Source organism: Mustelus asterias, chromosome 7 (assembly GCF_964213995.1).
Source record: "Mustelus asterias chromosome 7, sMusAst1.hap1.1, whole genome shotgun sequence".
Lineage (NCBI taxonomy): Eukaryota > Metazoa > Chordata > Chondrichthyes > Carcharhiniformes > Triakidae > Mustelus > Mustelus asterias.
Genome location: NC_135807.1, coordinates 78,632,429 through 78,648,231, shown reverse-complemented (window position 1 = coordinate 78,648,231; position 15,803 = coordinate 78,632,429).

Sequence of the window (15,803 nt, the reverse complement as noted above, 5' to 3'; positions counted from 1 at the left end):
ATGATTATAACAGAAGGAGGCCATTCAGTCTCATGTTGGTACCATTCTTCTAAATATTTTCTGTACCTTCTCCACTCCCTTCACATCCTACCTGAAGTGGGTGCTCAAAATTAGATTGATACATTTTTAAGTAGTAGATGAGATTGGGTAATGTTATTTAGACAATAGATGCTAGTCATTCCTATTGTAAAATAGAAACCTAAAAAGAATTGCAGAAATTTACAAATAAAACCATCAATTAGTTAAGAGTAAAATGACTATTGACATAAAGGTTTTCAGTCTCTGTTCACGCAGACCATGGATAAAGCTGGGAATAGATCTTTTCACTTTGGCAGGAACTAACTATCTTCTTGCTGTAGGCTACTATTCTGATTACTGGGAGTTGGACCAGCTGACTTGAAAGGCAATGAGAGGAGTTGGGGAGTGGGGGGGGCGGCGGGCAGCAGGATGTGGAAAATCCCACCTACAGTCTTTGCACCATTCCCAGTCAAATGGAAAGGCAGAGGTGGTAGTGAAAATCACCAAAGGAATCATTAAGAAATCAAGCAAATCGAACACAGACATACACAAGACTATTCTTGAGTGGAGAAACTAAAGGCATGGAAAGTAATCCAGTCCTAAAGACTAATGTCAAGATGCACACAAACTACTCTTCCAATAGCAAAGAAAGTTACTGCAACTGCAAGTAGTAACAGACATGAGGGAAATGATCATAGTGAATTGGTAAGCGTTTCCTTTCTCCTAGCAAACAAAAGACAAATTTGCATGCATGATCTTGTGAGACGGTGAATTACCCTGTGCTGGCTCACCCAGTCACTGCTCCAGACATCGCTCCCAGCCCCTTCCCTCTGATCGCCAACTCCGCCAATTAACCCCCCAATTGCCGCCCCGACTGAGCAACACCTCATCCCCCCAATTGTCACCTTGGCCAATCAATCCCCTCCCTCTGCAGAGTTCCCTCCTTCCCTCCCCCCTATGGAGCTTCCCCCTGCCTCCCCCCATCATGGCTCTGCCCCTCAGGCCCTGCCCCCTCAGGACCCACCCTTTGGCGCTGCCCAGTGGGTGCCACTGACCATGTCATGTGCTTCATTGGCCTCCGTTCCCATCAACAAGGCCATCACATCCAGTCCCATTGATGGGGACCATACGTGATCCTCACTGGTGAGGTTCTCGACCGGGGAGCAGATAAGGGCAAGCCGATAACATTTGGGATTCACTCATGACATGTGATGATGTCATAAATATTTGAGCTGGCTTGATGCCCTTTCTGAGCAGAAAGCCAATTTTGCCAGTAAAACATGGTTGGTAAGATCACGAGAGGCGAAAAAACGAGTGTGATCTTGATTTTTTACCCCTTGCCCAATCTTACCAGCCTGCCTTGCCAATTGGGATGAACCAATAAGATTGTCCCTTATATGTACAATGCATGTGCAAATACTGACTAGTAGAACAAGCAAATTGTTAGTGCATTGTACAGTGGGTATATAGTGGGTAACTTGGGTAATTCACAGTCACACAGGATCATGCATGCAAATTTGTCTTTTATTTGCTAGGAGAAAGGGAACACTGGTATCTTTTGCTCGATGTGAAAAGGGGGATGCTTGGGTTTTGGAATTATAATCGTACTAAATGTACTACCTGGCTTGCCATGGTCATGTGACTCTGCCATGAGGCAAGCTGACTGTAGGCAGCCATTTCAAACCAGTTCAATAAAGCCTCTCACTGAGAACAAAGATCATTAAAATCTCTCATTGAAAATGCATTAAAGAGGTACAACTGTCCTTATACAAGAAACAATGAAGGCAGCTCAAAGCAGGTTGTTCATTTTCTTCTTACATTGCACTGCATTCCTCCTGGTTATGCTGTTTCTGCTGAACACCTCAGCCACCATTTCCCAAGCATCTGCCACTACTTTCACACGAGGTCTCCTGCCTACCCTGGGGAAAAGGGCGGCACTGCTCTCCTCAATGGCATCTCGCATCGAGTCCACGTCAGCCACCAGGAACCTTGGAGAAGCTTGTCTGCCTGTAATTTTGACTGCAAAGTGGATGTCGAGGCTGTCAGGAGTGCATATAAGTTTAAGTTTATTTATTAGTGTCACAAGTAGGCTTACATTAACACTGCAATGAAGTTACTGTGGAAATCCCCTAGTCGCCACAGTCCAGTGCCTGTTCGGTAAACTGAGGGAAAATTGAGCATGGCCAATGCACGTAACCAGCACGCCTTTTGGATTGTGGAAGGAAACCGGAGCACCCAGAGGAAACCCACGCAGACATGGGGAGAATGTGCAAACTCCACACAGACAGTGACCCAAGCCGGGAATCGAATCTGGGTCCCTGGCGCTGTGAGGCAGCAGTGTCACTGTGTCATTGTGCCACTGTACAAGCTGCTCCCACTTGTTAGTTCTAAGGAGTAATTCCCAACTCCAGCAAATCAGCCACCGTTGGAGTCAGACGATCCGTGTGTTTCACGTGGGGGCTAGGCTGGGCCATTAAAATAGGCTGGATGGCTTCTGCTCAGCCCTGCCAGGGCCAGTGCAAATCATTCCCGATTTCAGGCTAGTGGGAGCACTGAGAGTGAAGAATTGGAAGAATTGGGCCCAAACAGTTCAGAAGGAGTCTGTGTCAACTGTAAAAGAGCTATCCAGCCCAATCCCATCTTCCAGCTCTTAACCTATGGCCCTGTAGGTTTTCACACCTTAAGTACGTATCCAAAAGTCTACTAAAGACCAAATCTATGTCTTACCAAACCAATGGAATTTCAGGCCAGACAGAATGATTGCTGGAAGCACTTTCCTTTGCTAAAATGGAAATGCCAAAAGTCTGACACTGAAAATAAGAATAGCAAGTGAAGAAAACTTCCATCATTCTCCAAAATATTTATGCTTTATTTTTAAGCGTCAATTTGATCTGAGCTTGTACATTTGTGCAAGTAATAGAAGAAAATTACATTTTGTAGTGTCTTTCCTGTACATTTCTCTTTATCCCTTTAATAAATGGAGTCGAGGAAAATTCATTGTCAGCTTTTGTAGACGATTCAAAAAGATCTTTTGACATCAACTTCCCTGACAAAGATGCAGCAAACATACTGGAGTGGTGCTTTTTGGACCCATCAACTCAACTAGTAACAGAGGGAGCACTGCTTGAAGATGAAAAGATGACAGAAATAGCTGCATACTAGCCAGTGTGATCACACAAGCAGATGAAGTAAATTCAGGCTGGGAATGGATGTCATCATTGGCCATCCCTCAATTCAAGGATGATGCCTACTCAAGGTTGTGGGTTTCTGCCAGAATCTTCATGTGAGTGAACAGGCCAATTCTCGACCTGTAGATTTTTGGATGCATGGGGCAGGACGTCAAATGTGGTAGTGGGATCTGAAGTACAGGATTTGCTTTCTTTTATTTCCTCCTCTTCTACCACCCTGCCTCATCATTAAGGCATCTGGACTCAAAGCATTTGATGGACAAGTTGTCGACATTTTGAACGATTGAGAGCAAGCTCCTCACATAATGCTACTGTGCTTCAGAGTATCTTCGAAACATTTTCTTTGCTCTCCCCTGAAATGTTGGCCATTTGAGAGTTAAGAAAACAGGACCTGGTGAGAGAATAGTAGGAGACCAACCACATAATCAAGCAGGAGCCCCAGCTGAACCTAGCCTAGTCTAAGGGCATTGACTTCACCTGTCTTTTACTGTCATTTTGAACTCATTCTAGCATTTGAAGTTTCTAGTAAGCTGAATGATTCCTGAAATATAATGATAAACAGAAGTTGCATCCACAAGTTAATTCTGAATGATGATTAACTCAGAACTGAAATAAGGTTAAATTAATTTAATACTTGGACCAAAGAAAATATTAGCCAGATTTTTCTGTGGGAGGTCTTTGCTACGAGTTAGACATGCCACAGTACCTTTCAGCTGAAACAAAAAAAATTGCACACCAAGGCCACGATTCTCCCATCCCGACCGCATCTTTTCAAGGGCGGCACGGTGGCACAGTTGTTAGCACTGCTGCTTCACAGCTCCAGGGTCCCGGGTTCGATTCCCGGCTCGGGTCACTGTCTGTGTGGAGTTTGCACATTCTCCTCGTGTCTGCTTGGGTTTCCTCCGGGTGCTCCAGTTTCCTCCCACAGTCCAAAGATGTGCGGGTTAGGTTGATTGGCCAGGTTAAAAAATTGCCCCTTAGAGTCCTGGGATGTGTAGGTTAGAGGGATTAGCGGGTAAAATATGTGGGGATAGGGCCTGGGTGGGATTGTGGTCGGTGCAGACTCGATGGGCCGAATGGCCTCCTTCTGCACTGTAGGGTTTCTATGATTTCTATGATTTCTAAATGCTCATGTATGAAATATGATTGATAACAAAATAACAGTAGAAGAGCTGACTTAGAATGGTCTGGTTTTTAAATATCAGCACTGTGGGGAAACTGCTACAGTAAAACTGCTTAACAAGGAGAATCCATATGAACTACAACATTGGGAGCCATAGCCAGTCAGAATAAACTGGTAAATGCTAACTGACAGACTGACATGCTTAATGTTAACAATTTCGTATGAAAACACCCATAACCAGCACTAAAATATTGTTTAAACACAGCTGTGTCATCTTTAAAATCCTTACTCAAAACTCCAGTACTTTTAACTCTTGAAGTTAATACAACTTGCAGTAAACATACCCAGCTGTAAAAGGGCTAATGGTACATTAAGTCAGTTTTTCAAAGAGAACATTCTGAATGTTGTAAAATGCCGAGGAGCTGGATATGCTGTGGGGTCTTAATTTGTAAGTTTACTGTTTGCTGTTTTAAATAAACTCTCAGCTAATAATCATCTATCAGAGTCATTGTCTGGGCAGCGGTGCAAAGGGCAAGATTTCCCTGCCACAACACTTGTTCCAGATTACTTTATTCTACAGCTATTTACAAAGCATAAAGATTGAAGGCATCCTAGCGTTGTTAAAAACGATGAAAATCTGACTTATTTCTATTGCCAGAATATATTTGGTAGCAGCCAATTTTATTTTCTACCAGTAAAACTGATTGAAGTAACAATATCGAAGTTAATTATTTGAATGCCATCACATTGCCTTGTGTTCTTTGTAATTCAAATTAGGATGATTAACATTGAAAAACCGGTCAGTATCCTCTTAACTAGCGCTACATACTGAATGTAAAAACACATGGGAGTAACTGTTAAACATCAACGTCAATACAGTTCAGATCAAGCTGCGTCAAGTTTTAATTGGAAACTATTGGCTTCACACCTTAATATTCCCTATACTCATTAAAAAGTCTTGACTTTTATGCAATATATGTATAGAATGTCAAAAAAAAAATTAATGATGCCATATTAAATTGATAGCTCTTACTGTTATTTCTCCAATTGTACTGAGAAGGAGATGTTCATTGTTGTCATTTGGAGCACTGGTTATCACCAAGTTATTTCTTGTTAAGATGCACTTTGAAAAAAATACATTCTCATATTAATTTTTTTAATATAAGGAGCCAAATAAGAAAGAGAAGAAAATAGCCACTTGACTTTGGCACTTATACTAACAAGCAGAAAAATATATTTACCCGTGATGCACAATAATCAAAAGCTATGTGGTTGTATAATGACATGGCAGTTATTTGATGTATAACTGATCAATCTACCAAGTCATTATATTAAATATGAGGGTTAGAGCTGGGGTTGGGGAAAGGGGGAGGGGGGAGGCAAAAGTAGACATTGGGCCGCTCCAAAATGACGCTGGTAATCTAGTGATGGGAGACAAGGAAATAGCTGAGGAACTTAATAAGTACTTTGCGTCAGTCTTCACAGTAGAAGACATGAGTAATATCCCAACAATTCAGGAAAGTCAGGGGGCAGAGTTGAATATGGTTGCCATCACAAAGGAGAAAGTGCTAGAGAAACTAAAAGGTCTGAAAATTGATAAATCTCCGGGCCCAGATGGGCTACATCCTAGAGTTCTAAAGGAGATAGCTGAAGAAATAGTGGAGGCGTTAGTTATGATCTTTCAAAAGTCACTGGAGTCAGGGAAAGTCCCAGAGGATTGGAAAATCGCTGTTGTAACCCCACTGTTCAAGAAGGGAACAAGAAAAAAGATGGAAAATTATAGGCCAATTAGCCTAACCTCAGTTGTTGGCAAAATTCTAGAATCCATCGTTAAGGATGAGATTTCTAAATTCTTGGAAGTGCAGGGTCGGATTAAGACAAGTCAGCATGGATTTAGTAAGGGGAGGTCGTGCCTGACAAACCTGTTAGAGTTCTTTGAAGAGATAACAAATAGGTTAGACCAAGGAGAGCCAATGGATGTTATCTATCTTGACTTCCAAAAGGCCTTTGACAAGGTGCCTCACGGGAGACTGCTGAGTAAAATAAGGGCCCATGGTATTCGAGGCAAGGTACTAACATGGATTGACGATTGGCTGTCAGACAGAAGGCAGAGAGTTGGGATAAAAGGTTCTTTCTCAGAATGGCAACCGGTGACAAGTGGTGTCCCGCAGGGTTCAGTGTTGGGGCCACAGCTGTTCTCTTTATATATTAACGATCTAGATGACGGGACTGGGAGCATTCTGGCCAAGTTTGCCGATGATACAAAGATAGGTGGAGGGGCAGGTAGTATTGAGGAGGTGGGGAGGCTGCAGAAAGATTTAGACAGTTTAGGAGAGTGGTCCAAGAAGTGGCTGATGAAATTCAACGTGGGCAAGTGCGAGGTCGTACACTTTGGAAAAAAGAATAGAGGCATGGACTATTTTCTAAACGGTGACAAAATTCATAATGCTAAAGTGCAAAGGGACTTGGGAGTCCTAGTCCAGGATTCTCTAAAGGTAAACTTGCAGGTTGAGTCCGTAATTAAGAAAGCAAATGTAATGTTGTCATTTATCTCAAGAGGCTTGGAATACAAAAGCAGGGATGTACTTCTGAGGCTTTATAAAGCACTGGTTAGGCCCCATTTGGAGTACTGTGAGCAATTTTGGGCCCCACACCTCAGGAAGGACATACTGGCACTGGAGCGGGTCCAGCGGAGATTCACACGGATGATCCCAGGAATGGTAGGCCTGACATACGATGAACGTCTGAGGATCGTGGGATTATATTCATTGGAGTTTAGGAGGTTGAGGGGAGATCTGATAGAAACTTACAAGATAATGAACGGCTTAGATAGGATGGACGTAGGGAAGTTGTTTCCATTAACAGGGGAGACTAGGACGCGGGGGCACAGCCTTAGAATAAAAGGGAGTCACTTTAGAACAGAGATGAGGAGAAATTTCTTCAGCCAGAGAGTGGTGGGTCTGTGGAATTCATTGCCACAGAGGGCTGTGGAGGCCGAGACGTTGAGCGTCTTCAAGACAGAAATTGATAAATTCTTGATTTCTCGAGGAATTAAGGGCTATGGGGAGAGAGCGGGTAAATGGAGTTGAAATCAACCATGATTGAATGGTGGAGTGGACTCGATGGGCCGAATGGCCTTACTTCCGCTCCTATGTCTTATGGTCTTATGGTCTTATGGAAGGGTGCAAGTGGGAATGGCAAGAAGGCTGGAGACTGAGGGGAGAGATGAGGGAGAATAACTAAATATCAGGAAGAATGGGGAAGTAAAGCAGGTTTCCAAACTGGGGGAAGAGGTAGAATGTTGTAAAAAGCCAGCAGAAGGTTATGTATTAGGTAGAGGGGACAGAGAATGAAAAATACCACAGGAGATAAGAGCAGGTTAGAAACCCAGAGCAAATTTCCAACCTGCTGCTCCAAATAGGACAGGATAGTGCAGTTTGGGATGAATTTCTAGCTCAGGATTTCCTCTCCTTGTATTTTCTCTCCACCTCAAAGGAGGCTGCACCATTTTTTATTTGGGTGTGCCTAGCTCAGCAATACTGGGCAAGTGTCCTTGTAGCACTTCCTTTGGCAGGCTTGAGAGTGCATCCCAGACTAAAATTGTCCTGAGAAAATTTGCTTTGGTAAGTGAATGTCAGGCATTCTGGCTACGAGACCAGGTCAATTCACTGTCTCAATGTGGTGTGAATGCTTGGTGTTTCAGCTCGGGTGAGCACCTCAGTGTCTGCTATTTTATCCTATCATCTGGTCTTCAGATATTGCTGAAGGCAGCTCAAGTGAAAGTGGTTGAGCTCCTTGACATAATGCTTGTAAGCAGTCCAGGCTTCTCATTTGTAGAGCAGATGAGATTGTTAAGCACTTCAGTTTTCTTCATGTTGGTTGTGAGACTAATGTTGTTGTATGTATTGGAGAACAAGTCCATGTTACATTGTGAAGTTTATTTTTATTAATGTCACAAGTAGGTTTACATTAACACTGCAATGAAGTTACTGTGAAAATCCCTTAGTCGCTACACTCCAGTGCCTGTTCAGGTACACTGAGGGGGAATCTAGCATGGCCAATACACCTAGCCAGCACGTCCAGGAGCAACCTGGAACACCCGGAGGAAACCCACGCAAATACGGGAAGAATGTGCAAACTCCACAAAGACAGTAGCCCAACCTGGGAATCGAACCTGGGTCGCTGGCGCAGTGAGGCAGCTGTGTTACTGTGTCATTGTGCCACTGTATAAGCTGCTCCCGCTTGTCAGTTCTAAGAGGTATTTCTCAACTCCAGCGAATCACTGTGTATGTCTACTTCTGAACTTGCACCCAGTGCACAGTGATTGGCAAGCAGCAAGTCATGAATTATGTGTTTGGAGATTTTAGTCTTTGCCTGAGCCATCTCAGATTGAGCAGCTTCCCATTCACGCACCATCTGATTTCAATGTCAAAATCACCATCATGGAAGACACCGGAGAGCATAGCAGAGAAAAATACACTGAAGAGAATTGGCACTCATTTGCAGCCCTGTTTAACTCCATTAGTGATTGAGAATGGGTCAGAAGGCTCACCATTATCCAGGACACATGTGAGCATGCTGTCATGGAACTGTCAAACCACTAGGACACATTTCTCAGGCAGCCAAATTTCTCCATTACCTTCCAAAGTCTCTCATAACTGACAGTGTCAAAGGCCTTGGTCAAGTCATCAAACATGGTGCAGCTGTCCATTTTTGTTCCTAGCATTCCTCCTGGAGCTATCTAACTGCAAACACCATAACAGTGTTTCCTTGAACTTTTCTGAAATTGTGCTGACTCTCTGACAGCAGATCCTGGTAAAGATGCTGCACCGGGTGGTTCAGAAGGATTCTGGTAAAGGTTTTGCAGATGATGGAGGAGAGTGAGGTTTGTTTATGATTGTGGCAAGATTGGTGAGTTCCTCTCCGTTTTTACAGGTGGACAATGGAGGATCTTTGTATTCCTGTGGAATGATTCCTTGCTCCCATATGGACTGAAAGGGTCCAATAAGCTTTTTGACCAGGTATTGACCTCCAGCCTTGTAGGTCTCAGCTGGGATAGCATTAGCTCCTGGAACTTTACCATTAGTCAGGAATTTAGTTGGTGTTCATTATTTCTAACAGTGTGGGAGGGTTATCAAGAGAGCAGCTGATGACTACCTGTAGCAGCCAGTCGATAGTTTCTTCAGTGATAAATGAAGGCTGATTGAGGATGCGGTTAAGGTGCTGTGCCCATCTTTCTGGAATCTGGGCTTTTCTGTGAGTAGGGTTAACCCGCCAGCACTGAGGACTGGCGATGAACCTGTGGACTGAGGATGTTCACACATTTCAGAACATTGTATCATCCCTTTCAGTCTTTATGGTCTGTGTGTGACTGAAGTTTGTCTACTTTCTGATTCAGCCAAGTGTCTTGCACCTCTCTGATAGGCATTGTGCTTGGATAGTAATCACTTGTCTTTGAGTAAGTAAGCCCTGTGGAGACAATGTTTTTGCATTACTGCTTTGATTTCATTGAACCAATGACATTCGTGAAGTTCAGACTGACTTACTACTCAGATGAAATAACAGTGGATTTTGTTTAGTGATTTAACAGATAAATACTTTTCACAGAATGACAGAATTGTTACAGCACATAAATAGGCCATTCGGTCCATCATGTCTGTGCCGACTCTCTGGATAAGCAAAGCATCTGGTGCCATTCCCCCACCGTCTCCTCATAACCCTGCACATTCTTCCTTTGCAGGTAATCATCCAGTTCCCTCTTGAATGTCTTGATTGAACCTGCCTCCACCCACACTCACAGGCTGTGCATTCCAGTGCATTGTCATATAAGGGCAGTACAGTGGCACAGGGGCTAGCACTGCTGCCTCACAATGCCATGGACCCAGGTTCGATTCCGGCCTTGAATGACTGTCTGCGTGGCATTTGCATGTACTCCTCGTGTTTGCGTGAGTTTCCTCTGGGTGCTCTGGTTTCCTCCCACAGTCCAAAAATGTGCAGGTTAGATGGATTAGCCATGCTAAATTGCTCCTTAGTGTCCTAAAATGTGCAGGTTAGGTGGATTAGCCATGGTAAATTGCCCCTTAGTGTCCAAATATGTATAGGTTAGGTGGATTAGCCATGGTAAATGCATGGGTTAACAAGATTATGGGACCTGTGTAAGATGTTCTATTGGAGAGTCAGTAAGGGGTTGAATGACCTCCTTCTGCACTATAGGGATTCTGTAATAATTTTAATTTTGTAAAAGAATCTATTGGGACATCTTAATAATTTGCCAATCAAATAATTAAATTGTGTTCTCAAAAAAAGCAATTTCAAAGATTTAATACTCATATCAGTAAATAATTACTGTAGCGATTTGAATTTTGATTGTGATGCCTGGGTAGGTGGGAAGATATAATTACATTCTGGCAAGTTTACACAGAGCTTTTCCATTAATGTGAACATGGGAATTTATAAAGAAAAAGGTTTACACACTTGACAAAAGAATCCTAACAAGAAGTGAAGTTTTACAGCAGTAATTGCATGCAGATGTAACATTTCTAATATGATATATGCAAGAGCATTATATCCAATAACATATAGTACGAGCAATTTTCCAAAATGGCAAACCTGGTTTAGCACCTTCCTGACTGGGAATGTATACCAGGAATTCGACCATACATCTCTATGATTTTCCATCCATCAAGAATTAATGGATGGAAAATCAAAAATTAATAGGTAGAAAATTGTGTGATCATGTGTCTTAGTTCTGGATATGAGATTCTGGCTATTGAGGCTCCACATCATTCACTCAATTTAGGGGAATAAAGCTCGACTGTATTGTACAACTTTATGTCTCATTAGTTTGCTTATTGGCAATTTGTTTAAAGTGTCCTCTTGTAGCTGTGTGTTTCTGTTTGACTTGTCTCTATTTTTCACCTGTTTCTTGGTTTTTCAATTTTCTTCCATTCTTTCTACCTGTTTCTTAGTCTTTAATTATCACTTGCGCATTTTTCCACATTGTTATATCTGCATCTTTCCATTTGTCTTCAAATCATTGTTCCACTTTCTCTAAGTATACTCTTTACTATCCATTATATCTTTTATTTTCTCTGCATGCCTTTGACACCACACTTCGTTGAGTGCTTACTTGGGAAGCATTGATCTTTGCCTGAGTCTGCACTGGGTTGTGATTTATAAACAGGAAGCCATATCCCATTTTATGAATGGGTAATTGTACAGTCAATTATTAGAAGGTCCTGAGTAGAAATTTTAAATCATTCCATCTGTCCATAATGGGGCAGTAGCAGCCCGAAAAAAATCACAGTATGGTACTAACCATCTGTTCCTACTATACTTACTCTGTTTCCACCTGCTGTCACTTCTCTTAGGATACCATTTTCAGCAGTGCAGCCCAGATGTTGTCTGAAGAAGATGGGAACTTCAGTTACCTATTTAAATCTAGGACCTTTGATGTGAAAAAACTTCAGTGCCATTTTCATTGGAAGAAATTGCAGTAGTGTGTGGTTCGCAATATTACTGGCATGAAATTATATTTGGAAGCACTATTTAAAGCCACATCCACCTTCAAGTACTCAGAGCATTTGTTCACTTGGCTGGATTTCTTCCTAGGATTCTCCATTGGGAATCACTGAACTTTTATTTTCTTCTGACTCTACGGTGACATCTTACCAAAAACATTTGAAGTGCCGAACGAGCGTGAAAACGGGAGAGAATCACACTCATGTTCTGGGTGAGCACCCAGGCACTATCTTATGGTACTTCGAAAAATATCCCAAATGTGATTCCCGCCAGTAAGGGGAGTGAACAGAGTCTATTCACATTAGGAAGCTGACTGAAGATTGTTAGAGGGTGTTATTGTGCGTGCTCCCTGATCATACACCATGCACTTTGTACACACACAATGCACTGGGAAATTGTCACCACCCTATTTAAGTACATTTACATCTATTTAAAGGGCCTCCCTTCCACATTATCTCCCCTCACAGAATATGAAACCTTTCACAACATGTTCATGAAGACAGGAAACAGTTAAGGGGACCCCACTGGGAACGCCAAGCGAAGCATAGCTTCTAGTGAGCGAGGGACATGCCCAGGCAGTGACCTGACATTGTCTCCTGGCATAGGTTGACACTGGCAACCTGCAGTGCCAACGTGGCAGTGGCAACCTGTACCAGGGGCAGTGCCAGGGTGGCCGCTCTGGGAGGACTGCCCCATGGGAGGGTTGCCCCACATGTGTGTTGGGGACGGCTGATGCCTGTGAGGGGAGAGAGTGCCACCAAGATTGTGGTGATGGGAGGTGGGGCAGGGCGGGGGGGGAACTGATGTCTGAAAAGGAGGCCAAGGAAAGAAGGGAGAGACCTGATGCTTGTGAGGTTGGGGGGTGGCGATGTTGGCATTGTCGTGGCAGAGGGGTGGGGGGGTGGAGGGGTGGTGGAAGAGCCCTATTGCTTGTGCGGTGGTGGTGTACAGATCTGAGCAGGAGAATTGGCACCGTACATGTAAAAGGCAGCTTTGGCTTGAGTGCCTCCACGGCCTGGAATCATCACTCCTCTTATGCCCACATCCTTTTTGATGGATTCAGCCAAGGGTTCTATGTTACAAACAAAAAGATCGGAGGAGAGAGAGGGCAGTCCTGCCTGACTCCAGATTTAATTGGAAAGCTTTCCAATTCCCAGCCATTGATTGAAACTGCGCTACTGATATTTGTGTAGAGCAGTTAGATCCAATTGCAGATTCCCTCCCCATCCCCATTTTGGAGAGAACATTCATCATGCCCTTTCAAGATGAAGCCCTGATTTCTGTGGAGCTGGTTTTACAGGCTCTATCAGGCCCACCCACCCTACCCCCCACCTCCACCTCCCGCCCCCAGGCTGATGGCATAAACCCCACCCAGAGTGCCTGAAAATCGGGACCAAAAACTCGGCTGCACAGCTGGAGAGCTGCATGCTGGAGAACCGCATAGCTGGAGAGCTGCACGCTGGAGAGCTGGACGCTGGAGAGCTGCACTCTGGAGAGCTGCAGAGCTGGAGAGTTGCAAAGCTGGAGCGCCGCATGCTGGAGAACTGCATGGTGGAGAGCTGCACGCTGGAGAGCTGCACAGCTGGAGAGCTGCACAGCTGGAGAGCTTCACAGCTGGAGAACTGCATGCTGGAGAGCTGCATGCTGGAGAGCTGCACAGCTGGAGAGCTGTACGCTGGAGAGCTGCTGGTTTTCAGTCAGAGCCTGATACTCTGGAATCAATATGGGAAGATTCCGCCCTAACTGTTAATGAGGAAAATGATAATGAACATAACCATATGTGTCAGTAGTCACCAGTGTCAAACTGAAGTACATTACAGATGTCAGACAGATTTCCTTCACTATCTTAGTATACCTGATATAAATCAATCTAATAAACTACAAATAAAACACACAGGGAAGTACTGAATATAAATAAATATGGATAAAGAAATAAATATGAAGAAATATGAAGAACATGAATATAAAGATCTGCCACACTGGCTAAAAGAAAATAAGGATGCAGCTGGGAAACACTGAGACCTTATTATAATTAGTCACACATTTGAGATTTATAATTGCAGCTTACAAGCGCAATGTCTTCAGTAGGAGATTTGGACCAAAAAGCGCATGAATAGAAGGGTAGCTCTCAAGTCGTATCCAGTCCCTTGCCTCAAGCAGCCCTCAGGATTTGGAACAAGGCAGACTTTTCCTGGTACACAGGTAGAGATGTATCAAGGTAAGTGGTCCCTGGTGGATTTACAGAATACTTAGATCATGCAGCAGCAAAAAAGTCAAATTACTGGAGTCCACACCTTCACATGCTACAAGGGGAAAAAAAATTAAAATAAAAACTTGCCCTTATGTAGTATCTTTTATGATCTTGGGATTTCCCTAATACTTTACAACCAATGAAGTACCTGTTTGAAGTGTAATCACTGTGGTAATGTAAGATATGTGACTGTCAATTTGCCCGCCACAAAGTTTCCCAAACAGCAATGGGTAATGATCAGATCAGTTATTTTCATGATTTGTTTGGGGAATAAAAATTAGTAAGAGTTTTAACAACACCAGGTTAAAGTCCAACAGGTTTATTTGGTAGCAAATATGGCATTTGCTACCAAATAAACCTGTTGGACTTTAACCTGGTGTTGTTAAAACTCTTACTGTGTTTACCCCAGTCCAACGCCGGCATCTCCACGTCATGAATAAAAATTAGCCAGGACATTGCCAGAGCTCAACTGTTGCTCTTTGAAATAGCCCAAGATTGAATTTTGCACGTCCATTTGATGCCATACTTGGTTGAATACTACTTTGATGTCAAGGGCAGTCACTCTCATTCACTCTCACCTCATTTAAATAAACAAAATACTCAGAGCTTCGCCCAAAGCTATTCATGGAGGAATTATTTAAATAATTTAAATCATTGCATGGTAGTACAAAACTTGAGTATTGCTGAAAAATGAGATGTGTGTTTAAGATTTTCTTCCTGCTCTCATCAGGACAGATGCAAGAATACCAAATTTCAAAGGGAGCAACATTTATACTGCATCAGAAAAGGGTGTTAATTGGTTGGCAAGTCAGCTCTGATGGGTCGAGGTGGTGCTATTGTGAATGTACCAGGAACCTATTACCCTTTATACTTGTGTTTATTTGAAACAGATTCAATATCTGGACAGCCTCCAGAGGATAGGTCCCTGCTAATAAATATGTGTAGCTATTTATCATGTGTAAGTGAGCTACATTGTGGGTCCAACTCAGGGATTGAGTTTCGGAGCCAGGAGGTCATGCTGCAACTGTACAAAACTCTGGTGCGGCCGCATTTGGAGTATTGCGTACAGTTCTGGTCGCCGTATTATAGGAAAGATGTGGAAGTGTTGGAAAGGGTGCAGAGGAGATTTACCAGGATGTTGCCTGGTATGGTGGGAAAATCGTATGAGGAAAGGCTGAGGGGCTTGAGGTTGTTTTCATTAGAGAGAAGAAGGTTAAGAGGTGACTTAATAGAGGCATACAAGATGATCAGAGGATTAGATGGGGTGGATAGTGAGAGCCTTTTTCCTCGGATGGTGTTGGCTAGCACAAGGGGACATAGCTTTAAATTGAGGGGTGAGAGATATAGGACAGATGTTAGAGGTAGGTTCTTTACTCAGAGAGTAGTAAGGGCGTGGAATGCCCTGCCTGCAGCAGTGGTGGACTCGTCAACGTTGAGAGCGTTCAAGTGGTTATTGGATAAACATATGGATGATATTGGAATAGTGTAGATTAGAGGGGCTTTAGATTGGTACCACTAGTCGGCGCAACATCGAGGGCCGAAGGGCCTGTACTGCGCTGTAATGTTCTATGTTCTATGTTCTATGTTCTAACTGATAATCTTATATTAGTGGTTAGTATAAGGATTGTTCAGCAAGATTGTTCAGCTGTCCAATCACAAAATTATATCCAATGTGAGACAATGGGGAGAATTCTCTGGCCAT